Source organism: Falco biarmicus, chromosome 5 (assembly GCF_023638135.1).
Source record: "Falco biarmicus isolate bFalBia1 chromosome 5, bFalBia1.pri, whole genome shotgun sequence".
NCBI lineage: Eukaryota > Metazoa > Chordata > Aves > Falconiformes > Falconidae > Falco > Falco biarmicus.
The window spans coordinates 28,996,620-29,024,460 of record NC_079292.1 but is presented as its reverse complement, the minus strand read 5'-3'; the positions used below and the strand labels follow the sequence as shown (position 1 = coordinate 29,024,460).

Genomic DNA, 27,841 nt, shown 5'->3' with positions numbered 1-27,841 from the left:
TACACATGCTGGAGACAGATCTGACAGTTTTGAAGTACAGGAAAATACCTGAGGGGCTGGTATTTAAAGACTTATCAAAAAGCACTTTGTGGACCGCCAGCCCTATTTTCAACTACATACATTATTGCTCAGATATTTACGTGAAGCTTGCCCTGTGTTCTCTTCATACTGTGCCTTGCTCTTCAGACAACACAGAGAAATCTGCGATAATTGGCTATTTAACATTTTATTATTTAGGTGCTAGTGTCATAATAGGATCTGCAGGTTATTTTTAAACATAACAATGAAGTTAGATTGTACTGAAACAATATCACCAAAAAAATGTATAAAATTCACCCAGTTGATTCATAGTTTGCTACTACAGAGTGAAATACAGATGAGGTTTCTGAATTCAGCCTAATAGAACCATAATGGCAATTCATTTTACTGTCTGCACACATCACGTGTGTGTGTTACCAAGTGTTTGTTAAAAGGGAGTAGAGCCCTTCAGTATTTAAAAGAGGGCATCATGTTAAAAGTGAGCTTGTACCAGAGTCATGGTTTTTTTGTTTGGGGTTTTTTTTCCTCTCTCTTTTCCATTTTTAGGTCAGATGATTCAGGTTTTCCTCAGTGCTTTTAACCTTTTGCCATCTGAACAAGCTGCTCAAGGGACAGCAGTGCTTTGAGGCCGTTGCTGAAAAAAACACTGCCTCTGCTAGGATAACTCTGTTTTGCTGTCATCCTTGATGTTTGCTCTTAGTTTCTTAACCCTTTGTTACTTTCTATTTTTCCTTAGCACTACAGGTAGCATCCTAGTAAATGTTCATCTTTACTTTTCCTTTCACCTCTGACACCTTCCCCTCTAAGTATAAAAAGTCCATGTGTGGGGGGTGGGTGGGGGGAATGGCCTGTAGCTCATCTAATCTATCAGCTTTTCATGGAAATGTAGATTTAATTGCTGGCAACGGAGCAAAAAACAGAGCATTATCATTTCTCACTTTCATTTGAACAAAAATGTACGTGCCTTGCTGGACGTTACATCCCCTTATTTTGTTCCCCAAATAATAAAGTGAGTATACGCTTGCATTTCATAAAGGAATTTAATGAAAGAGTGCTTCCAGTGCATTTGCAGACTGTCCTGCCTTTTAAGTTTTTACAGTAAATTTTGAAATGTTCATAGGAGTCTGTAAGTGTACAAGAGTGTGTTGATCAGCAGCGGGTAGCTGGATTGTTTGGAGACAGCATGGTAGAGGAGAGGTGGCAGAAATGTATTTTAAAATACCCTACAGGTAAATTTTGTGGTTCTTGTCCAGTACAGAAATTCTGCATTGAACAGACCTGAAACAACTGCTCTGTTTGAAAAGCGTGGGTTAAATTCTGATTTTAAAATGGCTTTATGTCTTTTTAATGGAGATCAAATATTTTTATTCCATTTTGAACATTATATCTGTCAAAGGCAACAAAGTTCATTTACATCGATGTGCATCTCTTGTAAAGCTGAATTTGGCCCTTCTTGTTCTGTGCTTCTTAGTCATGTGATAATCTTTCCATAAATCATGCACTCTTGCTTCCTGCTTTTACCAATCTGATCGTATAAAATGCAGATGAACCGAGCTTTTGGCTTATTAAGCATAAGCAGAACACCCCATCTAAACCTACCCTTTTGTCACACCAGCCCTGTTTCCCCCATTTGAAAACAATATAGCAAGAATGACAAACTTTGACTAATATAGTAGAGGTTTTTTGGTCTCCTCCCTTTCTTATTCTGACCTGTACTTTGCTTTCGTTATAAAGTGAACATAGAAATTACCCTGTGGGAGTGGTGAAACTGCAGCAGAGAAACAAAAACTATTTGGATTCATCCGAAAGCTATTCATTCGCTTGCTCTTCTTATTAACGGCTCGAAGCATGCAGTTTGTCCTGTTCTGACTACGTATTTTTCAGCAGGAATGAAGGTAATTCTTTGTGTGTCTCTTTCCTTTTAATAGTGCTTTCATTTTATCAGAACAGGCATTTATATTTTTATCATAATTATTATTTTGACTACTTTTAAATGTATATACAGCTGCCTTATGGGCATGTTCGGTTGATCTCAGTGAGCTCCTTTTCCAGTAACATTTTTTTTTTTTTTGGTAGAGTAGTGGGGTTATAGATTCAGATCCGGGTTACACAGGTAAAAATCACAGCGCTCTCCACAGGAGGTTGCAAAGCTTCTTCCAGAAGACATCGGCATATTTGCAGCCAAAATTTAGTCTATAATGGGTTTTTGTTTTAATCATCTGCATATACAAAGGTGAACATCTCTCTGTACTGTTGGTATCGCCAGCACTTTTTGTGTTGGGGAAAATACGTTACTGTAAACCCATGAGCAAGTCCTTGTTGCTGTCCTCTCTGGCGGGATAAGATATTTTTAGTAAGTCATTTCAGAAACGTAGGACTTCCTGATACTTTTATTGTTAATTCGCTGCAAACTGAAAACGCAGGATTGGCAGCATTTAATTCAGAGAGGATTGTTCTTGCAACACACAAGAAGTGTTACTGGTCCCTGGCTGCAAGTGCAGGTTATTACAGTTATGAGACGAGTGGTATGTTTATGATGAAAGAAAAGTTTTGTTTGGTTGGTGGCTGAAGCAGCAGTATTAAGAATGTCTCTTAAATATTGCAAAGTAATTTTATGCTCCCTAATGCCTTTGCAAGGTTTTTTGGATGGGGGGTAGGAAGGAAGGACAAAGGGAAACCCTTTAGATTTTGCAAATATTACCCTAGATAGCCACTGCTGGAACCCTTCAAGAAATCTCTTACTGGGTGTATTTCTGTATTCTTCACATGGAATATTCCCAGAGTGTTAATCCTGGCAAATCTTCGGTCGTCTTGCTTGCACAGCGCCTGCAAACAGGCTGTGTGTGTCTGCAAGGGGCAAGAGGAAGTGGTGGCTGTATGGGAAAGGGCAAGGTAACGAGTTTCAAAGAGACGCCAGGAAAAAGGACCCTCTGCTTATGTGTCCTGGTTTTAAAAAATACTGCTAGATCCTTAATAGTATGTGTATGGCTTCTAATGTTTGTGTTAGTTTTTATGATTGAGATATAGGTCAGTTTGCCTCTGAAAATGTAGATTTTCTGGAGCGCTCGGTGAGATCTGTGATTGTCAGTCCTGAGTACTTTCAAGAACAGCAGTCAACTGCATTGAGCAGGGAAAACTTAGCTTAAAACCTTTTAAGTTGAAGTTAGCATTCTCTGCCTGTGATCTTGGGCATGTCATCGTATTCTTCTGGGCTGCAGTTTCCCATCTGGAAAATTAGAATTAATAATATGTACTTACCTTGTTTTCCTCATGCTATGTGAATGAGGAGGTTGAATTCATTCATTGCTACTGTTGTATTAAATATACTCTGAAAGAACTGAGAGTTGCTGCAGCTCGGAGTGCTTCCAAGTGACTGTAAAGATTTTATAACCAATACCTGATAAGCTACAATTGATAGTTGAACTGTATTCCTGTAGCAGCTCATGCCAGTCCTCGGTTGCTTCTGTTGCATTGTGAGATGTTCAGAGCCTAAAACTGGGTTGGATGAAGAACAAGAAGAGTTTGCACGTAGGACAGTCATTGCCATTGGCTAAATAAGAGTATTACCCCCCCACTCCCCCAATTAAAATCATGCAGTAATACATTGCTTTGTAATTTTGAAGCTCTGGTATTATATTACTTCAGAAAATTCAGTGAAATGAGCAACCAGTTGTCCAATGCCAGTAGGACTCTGACACCTTCAGTGACCAACCCAAGACGTAAAAAAAATCACACAGATGGATTTGTTGTCATGGCACTTGTGTTCAGTGATTAACTGCGTGTATTTTTATTTTTTTTTTTTTCTAATGAGTATTTCTCTGGACTTAACAAATAACTCAGCAGTTTAAAGGTGGGATTTCAGCTTCTTTGCTCAAAAGTTTAAAATGTGCTAACATTTACTAGATGTAAGAAGCTGACTAAGTGGAGATGCAGTGTACTGTAGGTAAACAGGGTCATATTGCCTCCTCTTACTCTGTTTCAGTTGGTTTTTTAAGTGGTAAGTCAATGGATTGTTTTTCAGATATTTGCGTTGTGTTTTCACCATCAGTTTCCAAGTGATTAAGGGAGGAAGGATTGTCCTTGCATGTGCCAAAAAAGTGGACGCGCAAAGATCAAGAGTTTTCTACTACAGTCTTTCTCCCTGGCTTGCTAGGTCATGCCTGGCGCATAGTTTCTGTGCCTTTGTCAGTAAAATGAGGTTACTATTTGGAATTGTTCACAGGATCAGAAATTCTGTAGTGATTCTAAACCCCTGTGAAAACATGAGATGGAAACTTCTGTAAAAATTTGTGCCAGTGTTTTAGATAAGCTTTTATACCTGAACTAAAATTATGCAATAATGAGTTTGCACATACATGCATCTAAAGAACCTACCTCTTTGTCCTTTCTTTCAACTCTCTCTTTAACCACAGCACACATCAAATATAAATTCCTCCACTCAGTCTTTTGGTAATACTTTGGAGAGCTTTATCCATAGATGACTTCATGTTTGTTCCAGTCCTCCCTATTTTCAGGTTCTGAAGTGCTTTTGTAACTTTTTGCATTCACATTCCTGGTTTGAATCAAAGCCATTTTGAAAAAGAAAATTACTCTGAATTCTTTAGTGAAAACTTCCAAAATATACCTCCAGCTTTAACGGAACTGTAGTGCTGCAGCCCTTTTTTCCTAAACTCCAGAACACAGCAAATGAAAATAAATAGAAGCTGGCATGTTTCTTCTTGTGCAGTTTTACTGGTGTGCATGTTCGTTCATTTGTCTGTTAACTTGTAGAATTCCATGATCTTACAAAGTGGTTTGCGGTTTGGTTTGAATTGGTGAGACTTTTCCTATTTTTCACATTTTAACCATTACTGACATTTTAATGCAATAGAAACAATGCAGCAGAGGAGCCAAAGTTTTTTTTAAAAATAGCCGTTAGATATTACAGTGCCCTGTGTCACTGCTTTTAGATTTTAATTTAGAAAGAGTTTCTGGATGTTTTCTTAAGCATATTTTAATTAAGCATTGCATTCATTACATTAATTTGCATTTGCATGCCCAGTTGCCAAAAGCTTGCTAACAAATGGGGTGACAGACATATCCCAAAATGTGTATTTTAATTACAGTTCTGGTAAGTGTGACTGCAGCACTTCCTCACTTTCATGTATAATATCTGGGTTGCTGCTTTCAAGAGTTTACCCCACACCTGCAGTTGCCCAGTTACACGTTGTGTCTTCTTCATGCCTTGCATTAAAATGGAGGAGAGTTTGGCTGGTATCCTAAGCATGGGGTTGAGCAGCAACACATTGAACTTGATTTGATCAGACCTGTGTGACTGCTGGAACATCAATTTGAGCATGGTGGCATGTAGACAGCTGTATTTTCTTTTAAAAAGCAGCATTGCATGCTGTACATGCTGTAACAATACCACCCTGAAGCAAGAGGTCACACTGGTCTGCGCTTGAGTTCAGCGGTACTGAGACTTCTACCGAGGTCAGTAATGAACTGAAACCACCTTTCTAGCGTTTGCTTTTCCTATTAATGGTGCCAGTGGAGGAGCTGGGAACGGCCTCCTGGAGTTTTCAGGGAAACTCATTGTTCACGTAAACACTGAGAAGGAGTTTCCCTTCCTTCTTGGCCTGCTAGGTGTGCAGTGAACCATACCGTTTGCTTTAGCTACATACCATCTGCATTTTATTTTTGTTTTGTTTGCTGACTTTCACCCATTTATGTACTACAGAGTATCGGTATATTGTTGTATATTCCACCTTTGTCAACAGCCTGGCTTTTGCTGCTCTGAGCAGTCTTGTGTTATGCAAGTTACGGTGTTTGGAACAGAGCTGGTCATGGAAAAAAATTACATTGGTGGAAATTCTACTTGTATTGTGTCTTCAGGAGAATGGGCATTGAGTGCTTTGATTGTTTTAGGGCTGCTGCTGTTTGTCCTGCATACATGCAGTTGTGTACTCTGTACTCGCGTAGCACTGTGTACTAAGACCTGCAGTCCTTGGAGTGCATTGCTGTTGTGAGGATGCAAGTGGCTTCTTTATCAGCATCTACTTTTTTTTTTCCTCTTTTTTTTTTTTCTTTCCTTCTCCCTATTTCTTTCAACGGCCAATTTCTTGCTGGAAGAATTATTTCTTCCTGAGATATCTTCCCCTCAAACCCCACTGTTCCGTTAAAGATCTAAAGCTGATCACCCTGCAAGAATAACCCTCAGCCCAGGATGCCAACAGGAGCGTGCTGCAGTCTGAGCTGAAGTGGTCTGGTGTGTATAGTCAGATCTGTGACATCTGTAAGCAGACTGTTCGGGTGGTGACTTTATTGTGGCCAAATACCAGAACAGTGATACTAACTCTGGACTAAACAACCCTGATGTTGGAGGCTTCGTTAAGTGTTGTGCAAAGGCTCATAAACTACTCTGTACAAACCCTCGAGGCTGAGGTGCTGTGTTAGAAGAACATGACCATGTTGCTTTGGGACCCAGGCTGGATCTGTGCCTTCCTGCAGTGCCAGGGCCAAGCTAATAAAACCACCTGAAGATGCCAGGAGTTAGCTTTGCAAAGAAGGTATTGTTATTGATGGTTTTTCATTAACCAGGTTACCCCAGCTTCCTGTTATTGGGCTATTTGAGAGTTGACTATGTTATATTGTATCAGAGTTCCTTTCTTCTGCTTCATGGTCCAGAAATTTGACTGGCTTTTCTTTCCAGATAGCATTAAGCTGTGTATTCAATGTTGCTTGCCGTCCAAACATTGCCAGATTGTGTTGAGAGACAAGCCTTTAGTATCATTGCACCCAAAACCTAAGTCACCATATTAACTTCTTCAAAGCTAGGTGAGATTGAACAATTGGTTAATGTTCAGGGAGCAAAATCTCCTTTTTCTGTACAGAATTTGCATCCAACAGCAATGTGATGATAGGTCTGGATGATCACATACAGTAAAACAGTCTGCTACCCAGAGTTCTTGCTGTTAGGTAAATCAAAACATGTTACTCAGAGTGTGACTTACAGAAAACTAAGTCAAAGTTTTGTAATTGGATCCTCCGCAAATGCTAAATAGCACATCACAATAAAATCGTTAGTCTCCTTATATAAACTGTTTATATGCTGCTAATCCTTTTTTACGATGAAAAGAGCATTCAGTGGGTTTTTAGTACAGGAAATTTATGGGATCTTTTAGTCACTGATGCATTTGACTTCCCGTGGCTTGGATGAATTTGAATCTACTGCCTGATTTCAAATCCTACCCAAACCCAGCTGGAAGTTTCTCGTGCAGAATGCTTCTCAAATCTTCTGTCACGGCAGCAGAATAATCTAGATTATGCTGACTCTGCAAAGGAAAGAGATTAAACAAAATACATTTTGCTGTCAGTCCTTCCGGAGTGAAATTCTGCCCTTCCTTGCAATACCTTTGTCCCCAAAATTACACTAATGAGCCTTTGCAGCCTTTCCTCTTTCATTTGCACACCTTATAAGTCCTGACTCTTCAGCAGTTGCAACAATGCTTGTTGAAACCTGGGAGAGACCTTCGGTAAGCTAAAACTTCACTTGCTGTGGAGGACAGCTGACACATGCCAAAGGACTGGTGGAGAGTTCTGGATGAGAGCACCACCGTGCTCACCGAACCGGGAATGAAATCCCTGGACTCAGCTGGAAAAATTTAACCGAAGAGTTTAAGATCTGTCTCCTTTCATGTGGAGTAAGATGTGAAAGGAGACTAGTTTTCAAAGGATTGACAGCTTTAGGAGACATAAAGCGGATTCATGGAGTTCCATGTGCGATGCAATAACCTTTACCAAGTGAACTGTACATGTAAGTGTGTGGGCTGGGGGAGTCTGGAACAGAGGGTAAGTTGAAGTTGGGTGAAAACAGAATTAGGGCTGACCAAAAGTCTGCGCTGTAACTCTGGGGAATATAATGACTTAAGAGCAGTGCGGTTCGGAGGAAGTACACAGTCAAATTTTCCCTCATACTTAAACACTCAAATATGGATAGTAAATAAAGAACAAACTGCCTTTTTGGGGTGACTGACTTCTCTGTTTGCTCTATAGACTTAATTCTTCTAAAAGAGGAATTCATGGGGAAATAAAAAAAAGGTATCACTGACTGTGCCAGAGTGAATTTGCTTATAGACATGTGAGCATAAATGGTACTGTGAAATGGAACAAGTAGGGCGTAGAGAATTTTCAGATCCCGAGAGGAAAATAATTTCAGAGAAGTATAGACAAGTTTGAAGCGTTACCAGTATAGATGAAAGTTGCTAGGCCCTTTTTTGCTGCCACCCAATGCTGTACCTTTTGGCAGCAGAGATATTTAATTTTTTTTCTATTTTCTTCTTTTCTATCCTGAGACCCAAGAAACATGAACAAGCCTGCATGGATTTTTATAACATGATACTTGCATCATGGGATCATACAATAATTTAGGTTGGAAGGGACTTCAGGATGTCTTCAGTCCAATTTCCTACTCAGAGTAGGATCAGCTGTGTCTGGCATTTACCTCATAACATTCACTGCCTGAAATAAAATTTTAAAAGTAGTTTTGATTATTTAATCATTGTAGTGGAAAAAATGCCTGGCAGAGTAAAGGCTACCAGGCAATGCTATGAAAATTGTTTAGTCACACTTGTCATTAAAAGTAATAAATACTTCCCAAAAGCAGGTGTGTGGTTTTGAGTGATAGAGGCAAAGAGGATAAAGGGAACATCAGATACACCAATAATGAACTTCTAACTGATGATCTCTGTGTTGATTTTTCATGACTTACTAAGTATGCTTTAAACTAATTTGTAAGTTATTTCAGTATTGTGACCCCTTGCTGAGACTGGTCAGTTCACTGCAGTTCAAGGAGCCTGATGGTGTGAGACTGATGGGATTTGAATGATGGTTTTAAGCTTGATGTGCGTTCTGCCTATTTGTTTTCAAAGCCAGCAGGTATCATTAAAGAACCTTGCATAGAAAAATCTATACTTCATCATATTTTAATGGTCCTTTTTCTTTTTTATATTTTTTTATGTAATGGTGATACAGAGTACTCTGTCCAGGCAAGGTTGCATGTTCTGTTGTGGCCTGGTGGCTGTAGGATAAACTTGCTTTCTGTCACTGCCCTCCTCCAGACACACTGCAGCTCATCTGGTCACATCTGTATTTCTGTTCCCTTCATAACCTTTCTCTTTTTGGTGCTTAGGCTGGATTTCCACTGTCCATGCTGCCATCCCCCCGTCTTTATCTTTAACCCAGGCTTGGACCCTGCGCAGGGGGTAGGATTTGTGCAGTCAGGTTCTGCAAGTTGAGTGCTGGAGTTGCTGCAGAGGTGGGAGAGTGTGAGCAGCAGGAGGGCGTGCAAGCTCCCCCCTTGAGCAGAGGTGAGGTTTTTACTGGACTCAGCGGAACTGCACTGGAATTGCTGGAAGCATTAGAGATCTCCCGATAGGTCCTTATCTGGCAAAGCATTTTAGACATGTCAGTAATCCACAGGAAATTAAAATGTTGTCCATTGGGGCCTTAATTTTTAGTGACACTTATTTTTTAAATTCCTCTATGAACTGACTTCTTTTTAGGTATGGATTTATATATAAAACTATGACTGTTTAGACACAGTGACTTCAAAAAGTCTGAGTATTTCCAGTGAAGACTGAGGCTTGAAATGAAAATGATGTGACACAAGTGATGGACTTGAGAAAGAAGTGGGAGACTGAATATTTGATGTAACTGTGGAAGGTGGGGAAAAAGTAGTTCCTGGGAATCGGCTGAAGCCAGTGGAGGGGCATGGGTATACTTACTGAAGGAAAGAAACACATGACAAATCTCAGAAATATCCAGCAAATTTGGAAGAAGAGGAATTCAGATAAGCCCCTTGAAAAGCAGGAAGTTGTGCTTATTAAAATTGGTCCTTGCTGCGAGCTGCAGTTCTCGGCACTACTTGGCACCGCGGCTCAGCCGAGCAGTATCTTGGCACACGCTGGGCTGGAGCAGGAAATGGTTTTCTCTGCAGCTCGGTGCTGAGGGGAAGCAGCTTCGCCTCTGTTTGAAGGCACGCCTGGGGAAGGTGATATTAAAAATGATTCTGCTTGAGCAAGTCAATAAAAATGGGTTGGGGTGACAATAAATATGTTCCAGCTTTGCACTGAGCAGCCTCTTCCTTTTGAAATTACTGTAGCTTCATTATATGATGTTTCCGTTACTGGGAGAAGAATCTCAAAGACATACATTTATAGGGCAACTTCTGTGTTACAGAAAGCTCTTGGGGTGATACACAAACTTTCATATAAAAATGAGGACCTGCTCCCAAAACCAAATTTACAAGATTAAATCTCATTTATCCTGATGGGTTCAGTCTGTATTCTGCTGTGCAATATCAGTCATTTTCCAATTTTAATAAAGTCTTTCTCCCTCCTAATTCAGGCTCAACCTGCAGAGGAGTTTTGCTTCTCATTCCATCCTCCTATCACTGGAGTGGGGAGAAAGAGATACCTAAAGGTCTAGTTTATTACTTTGTTGTGGTGTCAGGCAGAGGTGAAAGGGTTCAGCTGAGAGAATGTAAAGTTTTAACCTTAGACTAGTTGCAGTGGTAGCTAGTAAAAATGGGCTGTGAATCAAGGCTTCGTTTAAAAAAATACTCTTGTATTAAGTTGGACCTCTCATGTGTAGCAAAACTGATGGGAGGGATGAACGGTGTAGAAGAAAAGAAGAAACTTAACATTCTAGTGTCTGAGACTTCTCATAGCCAGCAGAAATACAGAGAAGGTTTTGGTAGTGGCTTTTCTTCCTTGATTATCAACCCCCCCACTTTTTTTTTTTTTTTTTTTCCCCTTTTAACTGTATCTCTTTGCCAGTCCTCCTACTCAGGGAAATGTGTCCTATCATTGAGTTGCATCTGCAGGACAGTGGGGTTTACATTTGCTGAAGGTTTCAGCAGGTAGTACTTCTGTTCATCTGTGGGCAGTTGATCACAGCAGCTGAACCCTTGTTATTTGGCACATAGGTACAGCAGCAACAGGGCTGGCTAAAGGAAGCCTTGTTGCAATGTGGTGGTGTTAACAAGGCCCTTGGCAATTAAAAGGCAAATACCCCTGTAAACCTCCACTCCTGCTGTGGGACAGCTATTGCTGTTAAGCAGAGGGGGGGTGGGGCACAGACAGTTTATGGGAATAGTCTGTGACGTCCAAATAAATACACAGACTGGGTGTAGTGGCACTGAGTGGATCAGGTGGAAAGCCAGAGCCCTGGTGACGTGCAGCCTGCTGTTATCTGGGGGTCATTCGGTTATTTCAGCACACCACTTAATGTTCTTCGTGTGTTAGCCTCTTACTTTTTTTTTTTTTTTTTAAATTGCAAAATAAATCTGAGGGCTTCAGTGTATAAATGTGACTGAGGTAAAACAGCACAGGGATGTCTGGATGGGTAAGGTGGGTTCAGCTGACTCCTGTGTTACTCTTAAATAAAAGAGTAGCATGAAGGATCACTCTCAGGTACAACAGATGCTGAGGAGTCCACCAAGTCTATGCGGCTGTTGGAGATGAGAATAAAACACAGCTCCTTCAAGCAGCTTTGACTCTAAAAAAAGGAATTTGCCAGAGAGATAACAGAATTGAATGAACACTTTGCTTTCGCCCGCATTTGTGCGAAGGGAGATGGGATACAGTCGTAGCTGGCTGCCGTGGGGAATGGGAAATTAGAGTTGCAGGTAGGTAGGTGGATGAACAGGGACGAAAGCTGTAATTACTGACTGCTGTTTGGAAAGCACCCTCGTGCTCTCCAGGCCTCCTGGTGTAGCGGTGTGATGCCAACCAACTGCAGAGGAGCCACAGTTGGGTGCCAGCAATTCATACCCATTTTGCAGAGTAGCTTTGAGATCTGCAGATGATATAACTGCTAAGTGTTGTTATGAATGATTCAGAGCTTCTGGCTCCTATTTCCATACATGGATCATCAGACTGTCTTTCTCTGCCATTTTAAAATAATTGTCTGGATGACCTGAATATCTTCGAAGTAGTTTGAGTTTTTGTTCAGGTGCTGGCTTTAGAAATCAAATCTTTCATCTGATACACTTAACGTTAATTTTGCTTCTTTAATGGGATTCTCTTTACCCAAATTTACATGATTCAGCTTGCAGTCTGTTGTCTATGTGCTTCTTTTCCAGCGATAAATTTGCCCAAGCGTCTCCCAGTATGTGTTGAGAAACACGTAGGTAGCTGTTTGTGTGCCATCCACTTCCACAGGCGGGTAAACAATGAGGGGTTTGTCAGATTGTGGCTCGAACAATACTTGAGGGAAGCTCCGTCCCACCTGGCTGTCAGTTCTGTTGTTGTACTTTGCTCTTGGTGACATCATTGGTGGCAGCTAAATGAAGTATATTAATTGTTAGATGCTCTTTGACCAAGGATGTTGACTTTTCCTGGTGGCCAATCGTATACCGCTGGTTTTGCAGAAGAAGCTGCTACTCTACTGTAATGTAGCAATCAGTTAGAAACAAAGGTGAGAGTGGAGTGAGTCTGTTTATGTAGATGGGAGATAAATAATTAAGAGACCTAAAAAGCCGTATGAATTACTTCTACATTTTCAAGGTCTGAGTGTGCATCAGCAGTCTAGAGCTTTGAAATGAAAAACTCTGCTGTGTTAAAAGTTACTGTGATGCTTCTGAGGTTAGTCTCGTCATGGGGAGCAGTGCTGTATTACAGCATCACCTCTTCTTACAGGTGGAGGGCCATCTCAGCCAGATCTCAGCTGAGCATAGCCAGGCCTGTACCACTGCCCCAGGATAGGCACTCGAGTGTTAAGAGTTCATGTTACTTCCACAGAAGTGATCCCTTTTGTTTCTTTGGTTTCTTCAGAAAGCTGTTTATATACGTGCAGTCTCTGCTGAGTAGATTGGCAAGGGCGAGGAGGTTAATGAAATGCTTGGCTGCTGACTCCACTACGCTGAGAACAAGGCTGACTGACCAGGGAGTTCCCGAGTAAGATAGGTCAAATGAAGCAGTGCTGCAGAGGGCAGAGCAACATCACAAGTTTCAACTCTACTCATTAATAGCTATGTGCTTGTAATTGTCCTTGGGATTTCTCCTCTTCGCAGTCAGCTTTTCTGTACATGAAGAGTTTAGCCCATGATGCTGTGCTCTAAGAGAAACTGCTTCAGGAGCGCCCATTTCGTCATCTCCCCAAGAAGATCTCCTTTCATGACCATGCCCTCTCCAGAAACGTAAATCTGAGGCAATAAACGTGGTGTGTCTGGTACTGAGGTGGACTTACTGGTGAATGTAAGTGAGAAGTACAGTCCAGAGCTAGTAGTGCACTTTGAACATCTTGCCCTTAACTGTAAGATTCATCCTTCCTCATAAGCATCCTTTTATTAAAGGAGAAGGATATTGTATGATAAAATCCACTTTCTGCTCTTCCTGTTACTGTGTTTGCTTTCAAATTAGTTTAAGAGTGAAAATGAATCAGTTAAATTCACACATTGCCCCAGATTCTTTGTCCACCTCTTGTATACTAGGCCAGTGCTGCAAAATGCAGTTTGCAAATTTGAGCAAGGGAATTGTCAAACAAAAACTGTTAAGAGGCAGCTTGTGATTTTGTACTTAAATAAGTAGATAGAGAAGAGTTTGTACTGTAAGTAATTATCAAAAAGCTCCCATTTTCCGTGTCGCTTTTTACAGTAGCTTAAAGCAGCATTTGAGAATTGGTACCACTGTTACTCATCTGACAGGGCTGCGAAGTTCCCAGCTTCCCTTCTGTGAGGGAAAACATCCCAAGTAACTGTCTGGACTGAGTCAGATGAATCATGTCATGGAAGTGACAGTTTCTTCACACTGACTATAAAGGGGTTCCCTGTGACTAACTCGGATACCAACATCTACGCTGCAGGTATTTAAATAGAAGTGAGATAAATCCCACTTGTCAAGTCTTCTCCTTGCTTCCAGTTGGGACACAGTGCATTGGGGGTTTCATTGGCTTAGGAGAAAAATCTGGAACAGAATTCCAAGGATTTAACTTCATAGGTATCTGCCTCCCCCCCCCCCCCCCCCCCGACACAGAATTTTGCGGTTCAGTTTGTAATTATGCTGAGAAATGAACCTGACTGTCTAGCGTACCTGCAGGTCTCATTTAAAAGCAGTCAAAATAAATGGTAGATGCTTATTTGGAAGAGGTTCAGCATCATCCAGTGCAAACCTGCATTTTGGGACAGCCTATACCTGTTCCTTTTGGTAGCTCTGAAAATTGAGCTCAAACTGCAGTAAGTGCTGTAGTCCCCCCAAACTGCTGCTGGCATCTCTGCATTGGCATGTCCTCGTAGGAGTAGGAGCTGCATCCACACTGCAGGCCGGGGGGGACTGGAAGGATTCAGGTGAGGTTGTTGCATGATTATTTATGAAATTAGTTTCTCTTGAGTGGTTTTGTACATTGAAAGTAGAGGCCTTGCTGGAATATTTCTACAGGGTACTACGGCCGTGTGTTGATGTCTGCAGACTCTTTGTTGGCAGAGTCTGTAGGCATCTGCACCAAAAGGTACTCTGGAGTATTTGCCCAGCAGGTTGATACTATGTAAACATGCATATTTCAATACACAAATAGTGTCAAAATGATGGATTGTAAAAGAGCAAACTTCCCAAAGAGCAGTCTGGGATGGATGGTGCTAGTGCTGGCTTTCCTGGTGTATCTTGGTCCCTCAGTGAAGCTGCTGATGGTGGGGGCAGTTTGTGTCTCTGCCAGTTAGTTCAGGGCATCTTTACAGAGCTAAACCCTACATAAAGGAAGGAAAACGTCCACCCCCACCACCACCCCCTGCCGTGCTGGGGCTGAGCTGTACTTTCTTGGAAGGGGGAAGATGATATTTCTTTTTCCACCTGGACAAGAAGCAGTCTTTGCCATTGCCCTTGGGCATCTTGCCAACAGGATTTATTTCCTTCTCCAGTTTAAATAGACAGTTATTTTTGCATTGATACGAGTTACCAGTTCCAAGGACTGAGTCAGGTGTTGAAGCGCTTATAGTAAATTGTTAATCCTTGTCTATTGAAATCACACACACAGGGAATGTGGGGTGCGATGCCGTGACAAGTACTGTCTCTGGGTGCCCACAATCGTTACATTGGTGCTGAACTGACTTGTTCTTTTTTGAGGGAATGTTAGTTGAGGCAGATATGTGCTTGTGCTAATGCACCTTTAAAGTAGGTTGAGTTAAATTAAGGAACTGGCAGTGAGAACAAGCAAAAAGCCTAAAGGAAGCGGTGCTGCCAAACGCTGGCATCCCTGCCAAGGCCAGTACACCGGGCACAGCTAGGAATACTCCAAAACGTGTCCAGCACAAGAGGTGACTTGCCCATGATGCTGAGTCAGTGGGTCGTGGGCTGCTGCGTGTTTATCTGCCATGGAGTGTTTAGGTCCGTGGGACACGAACTGCTTGACCCTTTTGGAAAGCTGCGGCTTGCATTGGCAAAATGCGATGCTGGAGGTTGGCTAAATCTTCTTCCTCTGCTCTTTGGTTGTGCCCTGGATGCTCTCCCTCCCACCAGTTCATGCCAGTGATGCATTGGAGAGGTCACAAATGGTTTTTGCATCTGTATAGTTCTCGGGGATGTGCAGAGAACGACGTGTTGCTCAGCTCACAGTGGAAGGCAGTCTTGTGCCTCCAGAGGTTCAGCTCTCGCCCTCCTTTCCCATTTTCCTCTTGTCTCAACTCTCTCCAGCACACAGGTTCAGATGCTCTCCCAGGACAGTGGTTTACTAATGCCACACCAGGGTCAGTTAGAAGTGCTGGAGCACCGGGCTCCCCAGCAGCCTGCTCCCAGCTCGCTGGCTGATGGTACCTCCTGTGCGGGCACATTCTTACATGCTGTTGGCCATGTCTCTTGGTTCTTTGGCTCTTGAGATGCCATTTTACCTGTACTTTTCCATCCCAGGCGAGGCTAGCAGGGTAAGCTCGTACGTTGCAGAGCAAAAGGCTTCGCTGTGATTTCACCGAGATGCCAAGAGCTGCAATCGTGCCATCTAGTGGTATAAGCCAAGAGTATCAAAATAAAGGAAATACTCCCCCCCCTCCCCCCCATCCATCCTCCTCCCAGTACTCGTTAATTCTGAAATGCTCCATTGTTTTGGGCAGAAAATGGGTATTTATGCCCTCTGCTACCCTGTCAGGTTTTCTGGGTGCTGGGGGGCTGAGCTCTTCAAGGATTTGCTAATCAGGAGGAGGAAGGGGAATTTTTTAGTCTTATTATATAAAGCCGATGCTAAACGTAAGCAGACTGCAACTTCATACCAAGAAAATGGAGTTCGAGCTGGTATTGCCTCCCCTTTGAGGAACTGAATCAACTCTGCAAACAAAATCAATCCGAGGTTAAAACACCCTTGCTTTAGGGAGGAGGGGAGAGGGAGGTAACAATGATTTGCTTGTCTGTAGCCACGCAACAATTCATCAACAGAGCTTGTGGTGAGATGCCCTGCATGTGTAGATCAGTACCAGAACAGATTCCACCCCAGCTAGTAACACGGAGTACTTCCAGCTTCCTCTCTGCTAAAGAAGGCTGCACCAAAATCGCAAAAGGCTCAGTAAACCTTTCTAGAAACCTACATTCATCACCAAGATAAGAATAGGCCTCGCAATGAGGAGTATTAAAAGGCACGCGGTTTATACCACAATTTGGCATGTGTATGCAGTGAATTACAGTCTGAATTAAATCTGTCTTGGGTGTTTGTCTTTACTGTTATCTTCAGTTCAAGCTCTGGCGCAGAATTGAAGTTGCTCAGGTTGATGTTTATGTGTGCTTGCTGTTCCCAGGATTTTTACCTAGAGGTCATCGCGTCCTTTTCTCCTATTACCAAGAAGCTTGCTGTTTGGATAGGATTATGTGATCCATCTGTTGTAGCTACCACAGTAAGTCAGGAGGGCCATTCTGTACTGCCTCACATGCCCCTGAAGTATCCTTTTTGTGCCAGGGTCAGAATTCAGACATTCCTGTTGGCTCAGGACTTTGTTTTGTGCACGCTGCTAAGTGTGCAAGACCATGATACAGAAATCCCTGAAACTGTCAACACTGGAATTACAAACTTAAAATAATATGGAAGATGCCTGTAGAAGGAGGAAGAAGAGTTAAACATCTAAGAATTGCCAGCAAGCAAAGCGAGGAGAAAAAAGGTGTGATGGTATTAAATGCTAGAAGTGCGGCTGTCCTAGCTTGAGGTCTGCTTATACAGCTTTGGTAAAATGCAGAATGAGGGTTAAGAAAAGAAATCAAAACCTAGACTTCCAAATGCCCAGAGAAGTCCTTTTCTCTGTAGGGTAAGGGTCAAGCTGCTCTTGCATATTCTCTCATTCGGAATCTTTTGTGTATTTTGTGAGCAGTGGCATGATTCAGAAAGGGGGGTGAGAGGTCACCACTCAGCTCGCAAATGTGTAGTATCAAAATTGCAGCATACTGCTAGGCTGTAGACATGGGAGGAGAAAGTGGAACGTAAGTCTCCTACTTCCCAGGTAAGAGAATTGGCAATGGGAAGGTACAGGAGGATGAGTAGCATCTTTGACCATATCGTACTAAGAAAATTGTAGTGTGCTTTGTGCTGAACCTGGGTGCTGTATTGTTGGCTCCTGTGAAAGGTTAGGCTGAGGTGTCTACAAGGTCAGTCCTATGACATTTCAGTCTTATGCAAGAGGATGTTTAGGTTGCATCTTGTTTAGTCCTTAAGCTGCCTCTGCGTGGTAACAGAAAATGGGACATGGCCGAGAGGAGAAACCTGGCATTATCAGTGAAGCGCTCTGGAAAGTGCATATACTAATCAGGTGGAGACTTACTTATTTGGATGTAGGCACTTCAGTGACACTGCAGTGGGTGCTTCAGTCTCACTGGCTGCGTGTGTGTCTGTGGGTCTGTGTGTGTGCGTGTGCGCACTAACTGCACCCACCCAGGAAGCCGTGCTGTCCTCCCGGTCCGTGAAGACATGGATGTTTTAGTCCAGGCAGGTTCCCCACATCGTGCCTGGACCAGGTCTCCTCTGTGCAGCATGAAGACTACCGTAAGATGTTGTTCACAAAGCTCTCATTTTTTGGTTTAGTGAGGATTTTTTTGTTGGTTTGTTGTTTGGTTGAGGTTTTTTTTGGTTTGGGTGTTTGGTGGGGTTTTTTTCTTTTCATTTTAAAGCCCCTGATGCTACCGTCTACCCATTTGTTGGTTTTATTCTGAGAACTAGAGCTTCAGTTTTAAGACCTAAAAAAACAAATATCTTTTGGCCTTAGTAAAGACTGAGTTTGAGTTTGTGGCTTGACTGGCTGGTGGTCCTGGGAAGTGTAGATCTTACTGGAGCAGTGGCAGAAGCCTGTGTGAACCCAACCTGGTACGGGCATACCTGGGCTGCATCCTCAGGAAGGTTTCTGGAGTGAGCCATCCCTGTGGGCACATGTGGGAGTGCTTCCACCAAACAGAAGCCACAGGAATCATCTAACACTGATATATTGTGGACCACAGTTCAGAAAGCTATTATTATTTATTAGATGAAATCTAATTAGAAGATCAAAAATGCCAACAACTTAATTTCAGCAAACAGCATTGAAAAAGTTTGCCTCATGCATTTGAAAAGGGTTGTCTTTTGAATGAATTTGGTTGGATGGTTTTGGTATGGTTGTGGTTTTTTAACCAAAGATAAATCAGACTTGGGCAAGCAGTGAAGGTGAGCCATTCCAGCTACTGCATGGGTTTTATTTTAAGGCACGTGATTTTTTTTAGACCAAAAAAAGCAGATGCTTTTTACCTGTTGTCTGTCCTTTGGCTGAGTAGGTTTTGATTTTTATGGCAGGAAATATTTGACTGTTTGTACTAATGGGATGCAACACTTGACTTTTATGACTGCAATGCAGGCCTTTTATTAATAAAACTTAATGTGTAACAGGATAATTCCGTTGCAGCTAGTACTATACTGGCTTGATTTTGTACAAAATAAGTTTCTACTTCCTTGAAGGCCTTATATAAGCCTTAACTGGGAACGAATCCAGCATGTTCGATCACAATAAAGGAGCTGCTTCAGAACGGGCTCTTCTTTAGAAATAGTCGTAAACAGGTTTATATATAGGCATTGCATTTATACACAAAACTTGCTGAAGAAATGTTTCCCGAGGACTAGTGGTTCTTATGTATGCCATGGGGACTCTGTTACACTAATTGGTGAGCAGACCTGTTGTAGTAATTCAAGGCAAGGTTTAAAACACAAGAACATCTCTCAAATCTGTATCTGCTGAAAGGGCTGGGTATTGAATGGCTCTTTGCTGTAAAAAAGGCATTTGATAAAAAGGCTCGGAAACTTCGGCTGGCATCCTACATATGCAAATGCAGGTGCCGTACACGTTATATTTGGATTTCAGGGTTTTTCAGATCCATTTCAAGTCTGTTGGTAGCAGCCTTATGTGGTTTGATCGCTCGCTTTCATCACCCGTGCCCAATTATTATACATGAGATCCATCAGCCCCCTCTCACCGATAGTGCCTGCAGCTGAGCATCAGCACGTTTGGGAACAATAAAGGGCTGTCATTTGGGAGTTCCTTTTCCTTCCTAATCGGACGGGACTCAAAATTACTCCTTCGCAGAGCTCACCAGTCGGGCTTGTGTCTTGAACAGGTAATGCTTGCATCTGAGCAGCATGAGGATTGGGTTTAGGAAGCTTTGTTGCTGATTTACGTTCAGCATCGTTGGTTGTGTGCTCTGGTAGAGTTTCGGATAGGTACAGGACAAAAACATGGAGAGACTTCTGCCTTTGTAATTGATTTTTAAGGATAATTTGCCATTTTGTTCCTCGCCTCCTTCCTAATGAGCTGAATTGTTAAAATATGTTAATGTAAGGAGACACATGAGAAAGGGTGAAGCAATATACTGACACGTTGAATAATTAGATCATCTCCTGCGCAGGAAAAAAAGTCAAGTATGAAACAGGAACAAGAAGTGCCTCCCTCCCCCACTGTAGAGGCACCAGGTCGGGCTCTTTCTGCATGCAGAAGCAGGTTAGAGAATTAGATCTTTAGTATTGATTAATTTTTGTGAAATTCCTGAAGATTCAAAGTGTTATGTATAGTAACTGTCTTGTATTCGTCTGCTGTTCTGGGGAGAAGTTGGGAGTTGTGTCAGAGGGCTGAATTCGTGAGCTGCGTAATTTGTGATTAAACAAAAAACTGACTGTTGCTGGATTGAATTTGTAAATGCTGTAGCGGTTAAATCAGGTTTTCTCAGCAAAATCCTTGCAAATTTTGTCCTGAATAGGAGTTAGATCAAGGGAATTCCGTAAAGAGGCACAGGACGTTGTGGCTGCCTTTCTCACAGCATTTGGTGTTTCACGAGGCAGTGCTTCGTATTTCTTAAAAGGTTTATTTCTTTGAAATAATAACTGCTTAATAATTGATAAGATCTCAGCCCTGTGTGAACCCATGCCTGTGGGGAGGGCTGTAACAGTACTCCATCTTTACTTACATGAGTAAGCACTCTGGTGTGTTAAGTTCACTTGTTTGATAAACATAACACTTTGCTTTTGTTCTCTTAATCACTTCCTTCGAAGAGTTAACTTCCTAAGCAGCCACAGATTAGTTCTCTCAGTTGTTTTAATTATTTTTCTTGTCACGCACAGTGAAGGTCTAGTGTTTGTGAAATGTCTTCTTTTTTTTTTTATTTCGTCCCCCCTTCCATGGCAGCTTCAGTGATGCTGGCATTGAAAACCCAGCCAAAACGCTGTCTGTCTGCGGTCCTGCCATTTATTTTTTATTTATATTTTTTTAACTAAGTTTCAGCTTAATGCTACAGAATGTAATACTTTTCCTTCAGGGTGATTTGAATGCTCCAGAATTTTGTATTGCTCTGAGGGGTACGCGAGAGGCTGTAGCACTGGGCTTCCACGTGCTTGCTGCTGAGTAATTTCCTTTTGTATTGCTGACAGGTGACTCAAAGCAGGAGCTAGCAGATGGCTGCGTCGTTAGCTGGTGGCCACAGCCTTACGAGATGAGTTTTGGAATTTCCATCAAAGTCTGGATTAGGCTCAGGATGTGCCAGTGGCACAGAGCACTCCGGGGGAGTGTGGAAGAAGAGGAAATCATTCATAGCGACTCATCTTGTGGTTGGGTGAGTCAGGGGTCTGCTGTTGGTGGTCAGAAAGGCACGTGGCTGACTACACCGTCTTTGTGTGCTCTGCAGGATGCAAACTGTCTCTAAAAATTAATTCTGCCCTTTTGATTTTTGTCCAATGAGTTATTTCCAGAAAGAAGTTACTGTATTTTCTGGAATGAGTATTGTGAAATATTTATTTTTTTTATTTTTTTTTTTTACAGTGGGCAAGTTTTCATCTGGTGATTTATCAACTAAATATTTTACAGGATCATAGTTAAAAGCTGCTCTTAAAAAAAAAAAAAAAAAAAAAAAAAAATCCACCCGGTGCAATAGGGAAAGTAAAAGCATCTCAGTTTCCAAATGATGAAGGAATAACCGAAAGAGCTCGTTCTTGGAATAGTAGCTCCATTGGCACTCGTTGGTGATTTCCTGTGCATTTGCTGCAAGAATCACTCTGTGATGTGAGTAGGTGGTACTAAAGGGTTATTATGAAACCAATTTTCAACCAGACGTTTTGAGTCATGGATCGGGAAGAGGGATAGCAGCTTCAGAGCTTTCTCTTTGTTTGAGCAGTGCGCCTGAAATGCACACGCAGGATATTTTGTGCTTGCATGGTATAAGGCAGACTGGGGATAGGTCTGGTATCACGTGAAGTGCTCTTCTTCATGCCGCTCCATCTCAGGGATGAGAAACGAGGACGTGGGCTGAGAGCCGGCAGCAGCGTGCAAGGTGCACAAGGAGCAGTTTCCTGACTGTCTTTCAGTTGTAAGTATTTTCTCGTGGTTTTTCCCAGACGTGAGAGACAAAATGGAGTTGCGTCAGGACGGATGTCTGCGCCAAAACGAGGTGGTGGTTTGGAGCAGTTTGGTTCTGTTCTGGAAGCAGATGGGCTGCCACTGGCAAGAGACAGTTGGCTTCTCCATCAGAAAAAAAATGGGGTGTTTAAGGGAATTGGTCTGGCTCCTAAACCGAAGGAATTGTTGACCTACTGACTCAGTTACAAAGCATTAGGGAAGCAGTCTTATTGTGGTTTCTTTTGTTGGTGGCAGATTCAGATGTCTGTGAGCGTTACGGGTATGACTAGCAAAGGAGAGACTGTTCTGGTACCTGCTGCCTGTGGGATTTATTTTGTGCCAGGAAGGAGCTGAGGTGCTGATGGCTGAATAACACCTAAACTTTATTTCTGATGCTTCTCCTGATAATGCATTGGTAAGTTTATGTACTTTTAATTTTCAATGCTAAGATGGTATCTTGCTAAATGTGATTGAAAGAAAGCTCTTTGAACATAGCAAGGTGTATTCATTTTTTCACTGGAGCAGCTTTGTCAGAGAACAGTAGCTGGCCTGCTGCAGTTCAGGAATCTGGACATAAGGGGGGGAATTTAATCAGGTTGACAGAAACAATTTGAAATTACTGTTCCTTCCCACCTTTAACCTACAGACCTCTGCTAACGTTGGTATTAAGCAAAGGGGATGGGCCAGCCCTCCAGCTTTGGGATAGTATCATCCCGGAGTCACTGCTAAGCTATTGTTCATTCAGTGAAATGTAATAGGAGAATAAGGCTTTGGTCATCTTGAATTTCACATGAAAATCAGTTGTCCGTCCCTGGAATTAAATCTAGTGATACTTCTCCCAAAATATGCCTAGGATAGAAATTACGTTATTTTTAAGTGGCTCTGTAAATCCCAAGAAAAAAGCTATCAATTAGTGGCTCCTCAAAAGACCCAGATCATTAACATACCATTGGCTAGAAGGAATCATGTTGGCTGGCTGAGCTAGGTCTGGATCTTGTGCTCCCTGAATCTGCTCTCAACGCTGCCACTGGTTTTGGGAGGGATTTTTTGGAGAGGGGGGCTGCTTGAACAAGTCATTATTTATGTTGTCGATGAAGTAAGGGTAGTAATATTTAACTTCTCTTCAGTGCTTTACCAGCATTATCACTACATTTTCTGTTTAGAGAGGATGCTGATACATGATGCTGCAGCTCTTGGATTTCCAGAACGTTGTTTTGAATAGTTAGATTATTAGAAGGTGGGGAAGGCAAGATGGTGTTTACTGAGTTTATCATGCTCTGTGGTGGGTCTCCTCCAGACACCTGCTGTACAAAATGCTGGTGCTGCATCCTAACCGTCCGCCACGAAGGGAGGAATTCACTGTTGCTGTACTTGACTGGGTGGGTGACACTGGGACACCTTGCATTCCCAAACCCACTTGAGTCAGTAGTTGTAGTGAGCCACTTGCGGATATTTATTTCCCCCTCTTCTCCAAAACAGCAACAGAGGAGGCAGTCCATACACCACACATCCCTGTGGAGCTGCAAATAAACCCAGCAGTTTTTATTTAAAAAAAAAAAAAGCAGGGAAAAAAAAAAAGGAAGGTTTAGCATTGTACTGGATTTCCTTTCCTTAAGTGCTTCCTTTGGATCTTGGGAGAAGAGCTGAAGCGCAGGGCGACTTTCTAGCGAGCAGTCGTACCAAAAGGCGTGGGAGGCAGGGTCAGGGAAGAGTCACTTGGTTGTTATGTGGGTGTGAAAAGCCTATGAAAAGGAAAGGGCGGAGGAAAATACTTGAATTAAACAAATAAAGGAGAATTTTACACAAATTAGATATTCCAGAGTAGATTTTTGCCAAGTATTTTTGTGAATTAACTGCCTATCTTGTGAAAATCATTTATTTAAGTGTAAGCTTATCAAAATGTTCTCAGGAGGGACTTCGTGTTTTGTTGTTTGTTTTTTTTTAAAAGCAACAACAAATCAAAAAAGTCATTGTGTCCTTACTTTTTCAGATGAAAAGAAAGGAAGTTGCAAATATTTATAGCTTCTGAATTGTTAACTGTTAAACCTACATTGAAGTGGTGGATCAGATTTCCTTAGGCTTACAGTGGAGCGGTTTCATTTACTAAGAAATTACAAGCAGACCCTATTTGAGGAGAAGGAGCCTTATATCTTCAGTTGATCGTTTTGTACCCACCTGTGGGACAGGGAAACGGCTGCTCTTGAAAGTCACCTCTGTTGGGGAGCAGGCCATTAGCACTGATGCGGTGCACGGGGATGTTTCACACCCAAAATAATTGAAAACATTCGTATTTTGAAATGTGCAGGATTTTTTTATGTATGTTTGAAGTAGCTCCATCTCCTTGCAGTTTAAAATGTCACCTAATACGATTGAGAGAAAATAAAATACATGTGTAGAGAGAACATTTTTCCATGCCTTTTGTGATTGTCTTGACCAAAAATAAAGGCAGTGCATGGAGGAAAAAGGTGTAACAGCACTTTCTCCCTGAAGCAGAATACTGAGTATTACATCCTTTAGTGAAAATCTGGATTTTTGTAAAAAAAAAAAAAAAAAAAAAAAAAAAAAGGCACAGACAAAGAAAACCCAACCAAAAAACCCCCACCCTATATCATAAATAGTAGCTTTTTAAATACAAGCCATAAATTGTATATCAGGAAAACACTGATACTGTCTGAAATTAGATGCACAGCTGTGTAGTGTGGTGTCTTCTACTAAACCAACACAATGCTTGATGGTTTAGGTCTGTGCAGTGTCTTCATAGCATTCATGTGTACTGATTGCTGAGGGATTCCCATACAAAAGTTCATAGGCGAGGTGTAGAGAATTTGTTGGCTTTTCCTTATTGTTTGTTTTGTAAATCTGTCCAGTTAAGTTCTTCATGGCCCGTAGCTATCCAAATGCAGAGTTTGCAGCTGAAGTTTGCATACAAAATGGTGAGCTCAACATTGGACCTGGAAAAGAGGAGTGCTTCCTTTTCCATTGCTCTGCTAGAATGATAATAGCAATATTTAAGAAAAAATTAATTCCTTGAGCCAAATAAATATGCGAGTTTTCCAGCAACATAAGGTATGACTAGAATCCACTCTCACCTGTGCGTTTTCAGGGTAGAGTTGTGTGCGATGATCTCTGGTGTCTTAATTCCCTCCCTTGTTTCCCTTCTGTCTGTGGGCAAACTGGGCCACCTCTGGGCAGTGCTGCCATGCTGTGCTGTGACTTTAGGGGTTCATCAGTGCAGTAAATGGAAGCTAGCAGGCATTTGTAACTTCTAATCAAAGTTTGCGCACCTGAATTGCAACTTTAAGGACCGAAGCGGCTACCAAAATTCCCCATATGACCTGTTATTACAGGCTCCTGTGAGAGTGTATATGCAGTTTTATTGCCAAAACATGCGGTTGGCAGAAGTGAGTCATAACTCTGAAGATCTCAGCTTTGCTCTTTGATTCACTTTTATCCACCAAAAATAAAAATATTTCCAAGAATACAGGTAGGTATATGCTATTCTCCTGTTAGGGCAGAGCTCTCACTGGCTTTTAATGGTATTTACGTAGCTCATAAGATGTATTTTTCAAGCTTTAGTATAAAAGAAGCCATGTATACATTTTATCTAATCTTTAGTGCAGTAGGCATGAGCAGTTCCTGGAGAAGGGACCAGAATGTAGGGCTCTACCCCTTCTTCTGGGAGTCTGTTTCTCGTAGTCATTCTTGCCCTCCAGTGCTTTCTCTTTAGGGCTCTGTGAATTTTGCATTCCTCTCAGAGCTGACCCAGCTCCAGTGGGAGGGCAGAAGCAGCCTCAGCCCAAGCTCTGCTTGAAGTCTGCTGGTTTGAGGACTTTGTAGGAGGTAGGTTCTACAGGGGGGAAAGTGCCTAGTTTCCCAGGTGAGCTCGTAACTACTGGGTTACTATTTGAAGGTGACAGTGTTATCTTCTGTGGACATGTTTTTGGATTACTGTGGTTGTTACGTGTTGTCTTGTACTTGATGTTGTTTTAGTGTGGCCACGTTGTACCTGTGATGACCGTGCGGCCTTGGGGTGAACCAGCTCAGTTTGCTGATCTAACTGAAAACTAGATCTTTTTCTTCTCCCTTTCTTTTCTTTTGGGAGAATTAGAACTGGTCCAACTCACTGTATAGCTGCACGACTGCTGGTGCTGATGGGGAAGCAGCAGGACTTCAAGGCCAGAGCAGAGAAGATGAGACTGTCCCTTTCAGTGACATCTTCATAAAGTTCAGGTCAGCCTGGTCAGGAAACTGTACCTCCCCTGTCTCTTAATCACTACGGTGCTAAAGCAAGAGCTAACTTAACCTTGCTCTCCAAAACAAGCAATCTGTTAGATTTTAGTCTTCCCTGTTTTCCTTTGGCATCTGGATTTCAGGTGTCTATATTTAACTTAAGCATCTGTGTACAATGAGTAGTCAAACGTATTCCTTTTAATATTTCCATTTTCTGCTTAGAGTCTAAATAGTTAAGAGTAGGATTCATAATACTGTATGGTGGTAAAGAGAAGTCCATCCCTTCATAAAATTTCCAGTTATCAATGTAAATAAATAGGATAGAAATGGTATTTATAGAGCCTGATGGGCTCCTGACATTTACCAAATTGGCATTTTTTCAAATAGCATCACAAATTGTTCTCCTGCAACACTTTTCACAACATTGGCCTTTGTCTATAATCTCACAAATTACTCCCCATCCTAATTGGGGTCAAGATAGAATTTCCATTGACCAGGAAAAAAACAGCCAAACACCCCGAAATCCAGCTTCTGCAAAGCAGGTTTCAGGGCAGCGATACTTCAAACAGTTGGCTTCCAGCAAACCCTGCACAGTCCCATGTTGTGAAGGATGATCTTCCTATATGCCTTTCTTTTTTTCTCCTACCCTTCTGCTTTGGAGGTTCTTTTTGCTTCTTTTGCATTTTTCTCTTGATCTTCCTGATTTTTAAGCTTACTGTTCCTGTAATCCATTTTTCTCAAAAATATGCTTTAAACATAAAAGGTGTGCTTGTGCCATACGTCCTTTTGCTCTTTCTGCATGTGCGCTTACCTAATAACTTGAAAATAGCAAACAGAGCACGTGATCTGAGAAACAATCTGGTGTGTTACCCTAAGGGAGGATTTTCTCAGTGCACAAATGGAGTAAATAGTTAAAAATGCTGTATAGTACGGATCCAGCCACACTAACACTAAACTTGTGTGTATGAGTAGTTATTTGCATGCATGAATGTTGACAGAGTTGAACTCTGTATTATCAAATCTGCTGTCAAAAGTTGACCCCAGGCATTTTGCAGGAATGATTATGATTGTCTCTTTAATTACTTAAATTCTGTTTTGCCTGTTCAGGAGAGCTACCCACAACTCTGTAATTACCACACGCCTGCCGTTCAGATAGGCTTTCTACTGGCAACGTAATGCACAACTTTGAAAGAGAGCAGCGTGGCATCTAGCTACAAGGACCTCCTTTTAATTGAACACTTTGATTATCACACAATAATGAGACGATTGAGTTGCTGCAAATGTTTGCCAGCCCTCTGCTAAGTGCTTCTACGGAATTACAGAATCATAGATGTTAGAGATGGAAAGTGCATTAGATCACCCAGACCGTCGTCTTGCCAGTACATGTTTTCTGCTGCGTGGTTGGTTTTTTTTGTTGGTTTTTTTTTTTTTTTTTGGTTGGGTTTTCCCCCCTCCCCCCCGTGGTTTATGGCTAAAGATACTCTAAGAACTTGGCCTTCCACTTTGATCTTGTGGAGTCTTTTCCACAAAGTTTGATTTTTCTTTGCCTGATATTTGGCCTAAATTTTTCCATTTCTTTGTTTTGCCATATTATTTCCAGTCTACATTCTCATCTTTCAGTAATTCTCTCTGTGGTGTTTAACAACCTGTAAATAGGAGCGGAATAGTATTACGTGTGCTCTTGAATATTAGATGTATCACCTGAAGTGCTGCATGTTCAGTTCTTCAGGA

General features: G+C 41.9%; 1 long non-coding RNA gene across 5 annotated transcripts in view; it reads left to right on the top strand.

Moving 5' to 3' along the window:
• LOC130149981 (uncharacterized) overlaps nucleotides 1–27,841 on the top strand; it is a 130,575-nt gene that overhangs the window by 75,891 nt on the left and 26,843 nt on the right. For 3 of the 5 annotated variants that reach the window (XR_008822079.1, XR_008822078.1, XR_008822075.1), the window contains 3 exons: nucleotides 1,774–1,934; nucleotides 20,920–21,101; nucleotides 21,308–22,295. The exons of 1 other annotated variant lie outside the window; for it this stretch is intronic. This is a non-coding gene — a long non-coding RNA (uncharacterized LOC130149981). Of the gene's footprint in view, nucleotides 1–1,773; nucleotides 1,935–20,919; nucleotides 21,102–21,307; nucleotides 22,296–25,988; nucleotides 26,111–27,841 lie in introns of all 5 variants that reach the window. One more of the 5 variants, XR_008822077.1, reaches the window with a different exon arrangement.